Below are 11906 nucleotides of genomic sequence, written 5' to 3' on the forward strand. Positions count from 1 at the left end.
CATACCAAATGGCGTGAGTTAAGAATTGTACATTGTGCTTGTAGCCAGTGACTTAACTTTTTTGACGTGCTGATAATTGTTCTGAGAGCTTGGCTTTGAAGTAGAAAGACCAGTATCGTGAGCTTCCTTTCCACTCAAGCTGAAGCCCTGAGGATGTACATTGTGCTTGGCTTTGAAGTAATTGAAGGTAGTGAAAGAAATGGCTTCGTCAAGACATTAACAATTTGCCATGGTACTATAAAATCTTCTGTTTTCCATATTTTTCTCTTATCACCGCCTTCCTAGCTAGCCATGGACTTTTGCCTGAGTGAGTCTCTTCCGGGGACTGATACCTGTTAGGTCCAGTTCTTTCTAGTCTTTGTGCTCCAAACTTGGAACTATAACCTCAAACCTTCCTGGTGAACTTTATTTCTGGAAGGTCACATCTTTTCAGCATTCAATATTTAGTATTCTTAGTCTTTGCAAGTTTATGGTCAAGTTAAATTAAAATCCAATCAGCCGTCATCATGTTTCTCATCAATTTACATTAGTCGGTATTTGATGAATAAAAACTAAGTGTCATTATGATATTGTCTGATCGATCTCATTTAATTTACGTCCGTGCGTGCAAGGAGGGGTTTTCTTTCATTTTTACATATTTGGTTTTGGAGAATAAATATATGGTAACAACTTTGGCTGATTACTTCTCATTACTAGTTTTCATAAAGTCGCTGAACTATGATCCAGTCTTTCTCTACATGTATTTGATTTTCAGATCAAAATTTGTTAAGGGAGTAACCACAGAAGTAGAAGAGGACGAGGCCAAGACGAAGGCACAATTTTCCGGCTTGAACATTCTGGTTGTTAAGATTTCTTGTCCACTGTAAGTTCATTTGATCATTATAAATTCAGGATCTATCTATTTTCTGTATGGTCTTGTTGCAGTCTGGATGAAAATTTATGTAACAATATACATTAAATGCATGAATATATATGTCCGTATATTATTTTTATCTCATAAATGAATATGCTGCTGGAACAATTAATACATGATTAGTGGAGGGCAAGTATAATAATTCTAAATTCCTGGATTATCTTCAGTATTTTCTTATATCCTGGGGAGTTATGAATGTTGTTGATTACATATATTTCTTTGCTGAACTAGATTGGCCATTATCCTGATATCTTTATTCCAATTTTTTCTTAACTAGAGGTTTGAGCAAAGCACATACTAATCTCCTGCTTTCTATCTCCCTAGAATTCGAACTTGGATGGCTACGCAAATAAAGTTGCTTGAAAACCATTTGGTTAATGTAACACCCCAAGCCCCGAGGTTCTAGATAACTGAGACATTACGAAATATTCCTTAAACCTCAAAAACAATAAATAACAAAAACCATAATATGAGCAAGACATCGGACCCATGACCAAATTTGTAACACCGGCTGTTTTTGTTTTATTATTATTATATATCTATATTATAGAATATAATATCTAGGGCTAATGTATTTAAGGGTATTTTATTTTTATTTTATTTTTTTAAAATCTCAAACCACTTAACCTTTTTCCTATTTATTAAATAACTTATTTAAAAAGGAAATAAATTTCTCGATGGTTAATTTAAAAAAGGCTTGGTCTATAAAAACTCATCTATGTTATTTTGTTTCTCAAAAACCCTAAAGGCTAATAAAGAGGAAAATACAATAGCAAACACAACAAGAAACTCACGGTTTTTAGTAAGAGAAGGGGAAGATTCTGATTGTGTTTCTATTTTCCATTAAAGAAGTTCTTGAACTTTGATTTTTTTTGTCTTGAAGGGGAAGAATTTATAAGCCTTTGAACTTCTTATTTTATTTGTGGTTCTATTGATTGGCTGAATGATTTTGCATGTGTTATATACATAATTGTAGGTAACTGTATTGACTTATGTTGTTATTCAGTGGAAGTAGTGCTATTATGTTATTCTAAAAACTGTAAATAGTACATATTAAAAGTCATATATAACTGTTGTTTTCATTGAGTTTCACATATAAAATTTATAGATTATTAAACTAGATATCTTTATCTTTCTATCTATATGTTTACTATTCAAAAACTTATTCTATATTAATTGTTTTGATTTTCGAAGTTGGAATACTGGTATTGGAAAATTCTGATTTTCAGCAGCAATTCTCACTTGTATAATTTATTTCATAACACAAACAACTTCTGAAAATTTTGGGAATTTTTAATTTCATAATTTTTGGCTTTATATAAAAATCATAGTGTTGGATTGGAAACTATCTTCCAGAATTGCGAGGGCTGATAGTTAGGTCAGTTTGGGCTAGTTGTTTATCAGTAAATGTCTTATAAATTTTAATTTTGATTCCTTATTTTCCTCTATTTGGCAAAGCCGAAATCGCTATTTTTGGACATATGTAACTAAAGTTATGAATTTTTGAAGCAACAATTATCTGTTTATATTGTTATTGGACAATTTGGATGATTTTGTGGAAAAATCAGTTTTCAAGGGATGTTTTTAAACTCTAATCAATTATTTGAAACTTTGTATTGAATGCCAATATGTTTACAGTAGCATTATATGATATTTGTGATATTTCTGACATATTTATAGCTTATTAGAAAAAAGCTTATGTAAGATGGTTAAGGATAATTTAGTGAATTGATGTGCTTAAATAAGAGTTAATAGTTTAACAATTTTTGGGTTTTTTTATGAAGGTCAGAATTGAATAAGATATCGATAAGAATTTTGTCTTGATAATTATCGGCCAAGATTGAGCTTGAGTAATTGGGGTTGTTATTTTTTAAAAAAATTACTTCAGATCGAGGTAAGTGAATTCATGCATAATATTTATAATAAATATATATATAAATATTTATAAATAGAATCATGTTGTTCAAATGGATTGGCTGGTTATGGTTTTGAAGTTATTTTAAAACGTTTTCTTAGATTTGTTTTAAAAATAACTTTAAAATACTTGTTTTTCCATAAAATGTTTTCCTTAAATATATTTATAAAACTTTGCTAATTCAATGTCTTATAAGCGTTTTATCTAAATATTACTGAATGATTGATATTGAAAAATTGGAAACTATTTTAAGGTTTTGGTTCATTGTCTGTAGTTACCGTTATTAATATTATTGAACAGTTAGCTGTATTGTACACACCTATTGATGATTCTTGAGGGGTAAAGTACCATGATTAAACTATTGGTCAAGTCACCGGGATTATAGGTGACATATTAAACTATTGGCCGGTCACCGGGATTATAGGTGATATATTGAACTATTGACTAGGTCATTGGGAATACAGGTGACACTATGTGGCATGAGCAAATTGAACGAAAGAAAGGTTTTATTGATAAAAGATTTCTTACTCGATTATTTATTGAAAATGATTATTATGTTATGACTTAACTAATTATGAATTTCACCGCACACATATGATTATAAAATGATTAATGTTTTTTGACATATAATACTTCATAATAATGATTATATGTTTTTTAGTATTAGTAACCTTATGCATGAGTTTGCTTACCGATTTGACAGCGCACCCCTCATCTCCAACATTTTGCTAATTGATTTTAGAGATATGGACTTTTGGTCTAGCGGAGATGACTTGTTAATTGAAAAACTTTGACATTTTCTAGATGAATTAATTATAGTTACTTTGATTATTGCTTAGAGCTGGATTTTAATTTTAGAGGATTTTTGAGTTATTTATTATTTTAGAGAATATGCTTTGTCTATGGACAACATCGACTTTATTTAGAATTAGTACTAAAATTAATGTTATGAGATTTCATTTCAAAATCCTCTTGAGATTCTTGGGTGAAATTGGGGTGTTACAAAATTTGAGAAAAATTTTTGTTTATCATTTACATGGAAACTTATTCAAAGTACCTAGCACAACAAGATATTGAAGCCTCCAACAAAAATATCTATCTCGACACTCAATCTACAACAAGTTAAAAAGGAGGGGTGAGCCATCAACTTGGCAATTAACCCATGCATAACATTATCCTATATTTATCTACTGTAAATCACCATTTGTTAAAGCACTTTGATATGTAAACAATGAGCATTTAAGTCTTTTGGACGTTAAAACAATTGAGCAATTTGGAATCATATATCAAAGTACAAATTGATAGGATATCATATTGAACACCTATAATAACATACAACCATATAAACCAACAATTACATAATAATCATTATAAAGAACCATAAAATTGGAAACCAGTAATCATTTTACAATCTGTTATATATGTATGATAAAGCTCATAATAAGTTAAGCCATAACGTAATAACCATTTTCAATATATAATCATGAAAGAAATCAATTTACAATAAAATCTTCCATTCATTCAATTGCTAGCCAAAAATCATTTAAACATATAACCATTTATTCAATAAAATATTTTTAAAAAAATAATTAATAATGTCACTTATACTATTGGTGAACCCCGCCAGTCAATATATCACATGTAATCTCAATGACCCAACCAATAAACATATCATTTATAATCCTGGTGACTTGGCAAATTATTCAATTAGGGTACTGTACCCTACAATAAATGCCAAAAGGTGCACATAATAGAGCTAGTTGTTCAGTCATATCAGCAACGGTAATTACAGATAATAAGCCAAATCATTAAATACAGTTTCAATCTTTCAATATTAATCATTTGATAATATATTAGTAAAAAAACTCTTATAAGACATTTAATTGACAAACCTTTACAAATATTTTTTAAGGAAAACTTTTTGTGGAAAGACAAGTATTTTAAAGGAATTTTGAAAAAAATTAGGAAAATATTTTAAATAAGCTTTTAACCAAAATGTAACTCATTATCATAAACTATAGTGGTAAAATAACTTAAAAACCGTAAGATGGCAATCCATATGAAATCTTTTCACACATGTTTATATATAGGCATATAAAAAAGTATTATGGATGAATTCACGTATCTCGATCCGTAAAAAGCAATCAATACCTCAATTGTGACATGAGCTCACATGTGCCCTAAAATCATCACAATAACATTCATATCAATATTGTCATCAATTCCTATCTTAACATTGTTCCTCAATACCTCAACCTTCTTAGATATGAAAGTAACAAACCAACTAATTGATTAAAAATTCCAATCACTCTATACATTCTAAAATTAATCCAATAATATGTATGATAACTCTATAAAATGAGAGTTATCATGGCGCTTTTAAACTTAAATAAGTAATACTTAGAGAGTAAATGATGTGTTTTTATTGTATTTTAGTTATATTTTGCATGAACATCAATCTTAGTTAATTTTTAATAAATTAAATTGTTTTAGAATAATTTATGCTTAGATTATATACATAATTGTAGGTAACCGAAAGCTCAAGTTTTAAGGAAGTAATGCTACTGCAACAGACTTGTAGAGATAATGAAAGAACTTGGCTACAAAAGAATTGAAATAAGTCTAAAATAGTGAAGATGTTGTAGCCGTTGCTGTAGCAGTCGTGGAGTAATGACAAACTGGATTTCGCAAGCAACAATTAAAAGATTACGATTTAAAGTTTTCAAAAATGGAGGATACACGTCAAACACTCTCGATTGCCCTAATTTTGAGTTATAAAAGGAGCACGCATGAAAAGAAAAAAAAAAAGGGAGCCATCACTCAAGGAAAAATCACAGAGAAAAGAAAAATAGAAAATAAGAGGGATTTAAAGGCTGCGACAGAGGAATCACAGTGAACAAGAAAGAGAGATCTCAAGATTAAGCGGACTTCAACTCTTTATCTTGTTTTCTTGTCTTCCATTTATTCATGGGAATATATTTGATGGCTGAAAATATTTTATTTACTATTCTATCACAAATTATAAACTGTGTTTGATTGTAGTTGAGTAATAAACGATTTTAATGGAAGTTTGACTGACATATGTGTATTGCTCTATATTTGCTATAGTATTTTGTCTTAATTGTATTTATTTCAATTCCTTCTTTTGGCCGACCACCCATTTAGTGAATACTATCTAAGAAAGAGCCTAAAAAGAGTCTGACTTAATGGATCAAATTAAGACAATACTTGGTTTTAGATTGGGTTTTCCAAGTTGAGTAAATCTCAATTTGAGTAGGGTCATGCTTAATCTAAAATTAATGAAGAACTATACATAGGAATTCACCTTGTAGAGTAAATGGAACCTAAAATATTTATTGCTATATTTAATATTGGCATAATAATTAGTCACTGTTAAGTTGAATTAGGTATAAGATATCCAATAGGCAACAACTTAAGATGCATGAAGGATTCTGCCTAGTGTTGTAGTAGATGTTGTAGCAACAATACTGTAATTGAAAGATAGTCAATGCCACTAAGTGAGTTTATTCACTCAATTACTCAATTCCCATTGGTTACATCCTTGTGTTTGATGTGAGAATTTTCTTTATTGCATTTTTATTTTTATTAGTTTATTAGTTTCATAAATTGTCTTATTTTAATTTAGAACAAAACTACACTGTTAAGGTTGTTGTAGCAAATCTGATAACATCAATCCTTGTGGAGACGATTTGAATACTCATCAATATATTACTTATTGTGTACACTTGCATATTAACACTCATAGCAATAGAAAAAAATCCAACAATGTCACTCCTAGAATTCTAAGACTTTACAATGATTCTACTCAAACACTAAGAATAACTAACACAATTTTTACCATTCACATATCAAAAAATCAAGGCACAGTAAAATAAAAAAAATCCCAAAATCGTGTATTAGTTGAATAAAAATAAAAGAAGTTAGTAAACCTACCTAAATTCAATAAAAAGAACCAAATTAATTGCTTACTAAATTCACATATAAGTAGAGAATATGTAGTAATTATTAATTATTAACCTAATGCTCACCTTACTCAATCACCATGCCCAGATCTATCACCGCTTTACCCAAGCGGCACTACTAGAAAAATGGTCTTTACTGACTTTAGAATAGTGTCAGAAATTATTTTCACAGGCACTTGTTAATTGTGTCAGTAATCTGAGAGTTAAAAAATAGTGACACTTGTAAGTGGTGTCAGTGATTACTATTACTACAGTATCACCGATATTATGACACCATAGTATTAGTAGTTATTGATATTTTATTAGTGTCTATGATTACTGTTACCATGGCATCACTAGTTAATTTATTTTAAAAAATTGAATTGGACCATTGCCTATTGATTTATTGGTAAAATTAAAAGGCACCATAAAATAACAAAAAGAAATTGATTTATATCACAAAATCTTTCATTTCACATTTAAATATTATTAGTATATATTACAAATTCCAAAACTTCAATAACAAAAATATGAGATATCCTACTCTCATAACTAAATAATCCAAATTCAATACACAAAAATTTCTACCATCCAATCAAATGCCTACTACTTGTGGCTAAATTTAATAAATCTAGAAGCTAAATTGAGAAGGATGACTGCCTTTCACTCTTTGAATATGAGTAGTATAATTGCGTTATCACACCAGCAGCTTCTCCATTCAATAGACTGTATGGGTTAGGATATAAGTGAAGTTGAGGAATAAACACTTCAAACACATTGATCAAATCTGCATATGAATACATGAAAAAGAAAAAAAAAATTAGCTGCCAATATCCAGCCATTAGAGAAACATTAATTAACAGAAATAAAATTATTTTGTTCAAAAGAAAAAAATATTCATAAGCTATTTATAAATAAACTCAATTATTCTCTTTTGGTAAAGGTTATATATATAGCAAACTATAGCAGACAAGAAGTTTTCAATGTAATATCTACTTTCAGCACAAGCATGTTACTTTATCTACATATACCAAATGATTTTTGTGCATAGTTAAAAGCTATCACAAATGCTTTATTATAAATAAATCACCACTCATTTCCTCAATTTATTCATTCTAAAAGCTTATTTAATAAGGCAAAAAATAAGTCCTTAAACTGCAATTTCCTTAAACTGAGCATAAAATAACTATAAATCTCCATATTTATATTAGGCATAATAAAGGTTGGACATAAAATATTTCAATAATTTGAGAGTTCTATCCAAAATTATTACTACTAAAAGAAATAATATTTGCAAACTTAGTTAAGCCTTTATAAAGTGAGTATGAGATTTATTATACTACTTAAATCTATTCATGTGAACCATTTAAAGAATATCACCCTAAATTGTAATTAAGTATTCATTAATTTTGCCTAATTATAAAACTTTAAGAAAATAAAAAAAAGTAGAATAAAAATATAATCATTATATATTTCCACTCACAAGTAATGTTGCTTTAACTTGGTTGACATCATAACCGAAAATCACTTTAAACATTTTTCCTAAACCTAGAAAGGGAAAAAAAACAAACTTCAAAATATAATTATTATATATTAAGACATGCATATATAACATACCTATTTACTAGAATATTCATGGAATAATCCACAGTTCTTAAAATTAATATGCTACACTAAGTATATATTTGATACAGTAAATTAATTTTCAAACTATTACTCATATGCTCATCATCCAAAATCATTTCTTGGAAGCCTTCAAAGTCTTAAACTAGGATGTCAAACTCAAACCAACACAAAACAAGAATGTCAAACTCAAATCAATCGCAAACCATAGAAATCAATAATCGGGCTAATATTTAAGTTAAATTAGTTCAATTAAAAAGAATAGCTAACAAGCTCCTAGCTTTCTGGAACCACCCAACTGGTCCTATAACCGTTCATTTTTGGGCTCCAACATTCAAATGGGGCATCAGCATAGCAAACATTGCAGACTTTTCAAACTAAAATATAAAAAATTGGAACCTTTTTAGTGTCAATTTTGCAATGGCTAAGACGGGCTTGTATCAACTATCACGCAAAATCAAGCAAGATTACTTCTCCGAGAGCATCGAGATAGAGGCAGCTGCAATGCAAGAATCATGATGCAAATTTCCTAAAGCCTAAACTAGTATCATTTTTCCTTTTTCTTTTTGCTATTGTCAAAAACTGAATGCATTTCAAAAATGTTATCTTCATTTGTTGTTGAATTGGTTGGTGCGAGTTGTCTAACAATGCCAAATTGATTGTAATTAAAATTAAAAAGAATATGATTACCTTAAATAAAAAAGAAAAAAAGGAAAAGGGAAAAGACTAACCTTTAAGAATAGTCCCAAATATAATGAAAAAAGATTTATGCCTTTGCTACTTTCTTCTCCCATTGTAATTCACAGTGTTGACACATTTTTTTCCCTGAAAATTACTGCAAGTTAGTAGATTTATCACTAATAAGATTTAATAGGAAACATTGACAGCTTGAATTTAAGATTTTCTTTAATTTAATTTGGAATGCTATGAAACTTACAAAACATAATTAGATATGTCAATGCACCACAAATCAAATTTCCAAGTCATTTGGACAACTCTACATTTGCTTCTCACATGATAAAACTATATAAGTTAAAATTGCATATGAAACTATAAAAGTAGCAGCACGTGTTTGAATATATATTAAATTTAAAATACTAAATATATCAGAATGATACTTTCCAGATTTTAAGCGGACATATAAGTCAACAACATATTAAAATTTGAGGCTATTCCGATATCATTAGGCTAGTGTTTGATAGGATCAAAGATTAATGAACAGTTCTGTCAAAATTGCATATGAAACTGTAAAAGTACCAACAGTTGTTTGAATATATATTAAATTTAAAATACTAAATATATCAGAATGATACTTTCCAGATTTTAAGTGGGCATATAAGTCAACAACATATTAAAATTTGAGGCTATTCTGATATCATTAGGCTGGTGTTTGATAGGATTAAATATTAATGAACAGTTCTGTCAAAATTGCATATGAAACTGTAAAAGTACCAGCAGGTGTTTGAATATATATTAAATTTAAAATACTAAATATATCATAATGATACTTTCCAGATTTTAAGTGGACATATAAGTCAACAACATATTAAAATTTGAGGCTATTCCGATATCATTAGGCTAGTGTTTGATAGGATCAAAGATTAATGAACAGTTCTGTCAAAATTGCATATGAAACTGTAAAAGTAGCAACAGGTGTTTGAATATATATTAAGTTTAAAATACTAAATATATCAGAATGATACTTTCCAGATTTTAAGTGGACATATAAGTCAACAACATATTAAAATTTGAGGCTATTCCGATATCATTAGGCTGGTGTTTGATAGGATCAAAGATCAATGAACAATTCTGTCAAAAGAAGTTACTGCAGAGACAACAGATTTTGAAAAATCATTAAAAATAAATTACAAGTTCAATCAAAATAAAATTTTCCAGATTAGATGTATGCAAATAGAAGTGTAGTTTATCCGAATTTCAGCTTATTCTAACTCTGTTAGACTATACGTTTGCAATATCAAACATGGTACATATGTAATTTCTAATAAAATTGGACAACAACCAACTATATTGAGAAATCCATTCAAAATCAAATATAAACCCAATTCATTCCAAAATTTTCAGAATTAAAATGTTCTCATTTAAACTTAGTTTAATCAAACTTTCAAATCAATTAAAAGTCATTTAGTCAAGTTTGGAAACAACCCAGTTCACAACAACAGTCTATCAATCCTCAAATTTTCAGCATAATTTCGTAAACTATTAATTAATCTTTCACCTCAAAATCAAGTGTCCAGCAACTCGAATATCATCAATCCCCATGTTTAAAGTAAAATTAGACATAAAAGCAAACAATAACCTTACTTTTCACAATAACCAGCTAACTAATGAGCTTTGAAAGATTGATACGGCGGTTTCATAATAATTTTTGGGTTGTTAGCTAGAAAGAGGGGAGAGAGAGAGAGAGAGAGAGAGAGATGGGCTTATAGGTCGTGAGGGAGAATGGAGATTTATACTTAAGAAAATTTTAGGTTTGGGTTTTCATACACACCATTAAACGAAATATATAATACATACTAAACCCATGATTGTTGATTGCCATTATTCTTTTAATTAACAAATTGCATTCAACCTAAATCCATAATCACCTATTGTAATCACTCTTTCACTTAATAAATTGAATTCCACTCATAATAAAGTTGCGTTTTATTTATTTTATTAAACAATAAATTAGATTATAAGCAACAAAAACCCTAGATGGCTAGATTTCTAAACAAGTGCAAGTTCTCATTTGCACTCAATAAACATCAATCAATTAATAGATAAATACTTAAACAATGAGAATAGAGAATGAGACAAAGAGTTACCACAACACTGATTCGGACTTTCAAACCTTAGCTTTGCCCAAATTCTTCACAGCACTTTCTGGGTTCTTTTCAGGGATATTTTAGCTTAAGGACGACGGGTTTCAAGGTGTTGACAGAGGCGGCTTTCAAGGTAGATCATTGTTAGAGAGAGAAAGAGAGCGAGAGAGAGGGAAGGAGAGAGAAGGAAGAAAGCTTCGGCGGCTGTGAGATAGATTTTTGACTTAACAAAAATTTTTAGGTTTTAGGTTTCACACAAACCATACATGAAAGATTTCTAGGTTTTAGGTTTTAAGTTTTAATATTTATTAATTTATAAGTTCAAAAATGCAATTTGTGGCAGAGTGATATAGCGGTTAAAATCAAAAGGTTATGGCTTAGGGGTCTTCGGTTCGATTATTACTAGATACAAAATTAAAATTTTATTTTTTTAACTACTAATACTTTAGTGTCACGAATCTGTGATATTTAATTTACTGACACCGTAGTATTAGTAATTTGTGATACTTATCTGTTAAACACGGAAAATGCCCCAAATACATGTAATTACTGATACTTTATAATGAAGTGTCGAAGACAAATGTCACAAAAGACCATTTTTCTAGTAGTGCGGTAGTTCTGTTTCTTCTTCTTTAAACAACCTCCATCAATGCGCTTTAACTTTGACCAAG

At 29.2% G+C, this 11906-nt stretch overlaps 1 pseudogene; it reads left to right on the forward strand.

Annotated features, from left to right (window-relative positions):
• Window positions 1–659: 659 nt before the first annotated feature.
• On the forward strand, window positions 660–8932 carry LOC112095708 (annotated as a pseudogene).
• Window positions 8933–11906: the final 2974 nt, after the last annotated feature.

The sequence above is a fragment of the Citrus clementina genome, unplaced genomic scaffold (genome assembly GCF_000493195.1).
Source record: "Citrus clementina cultivar Clemenules unplaced genomic scaffold, Citrus_clementina_v1.0 scaffold_1, whole genome shotgun sequence".
Classification (NCBI taxonomy): domain Eukaryota; kingdom Viridiplantae; phylum Streptophyta; class Magnoliopsida; order Sapindales; family Rutaceae; genus Citrus; species Citrus x clementina.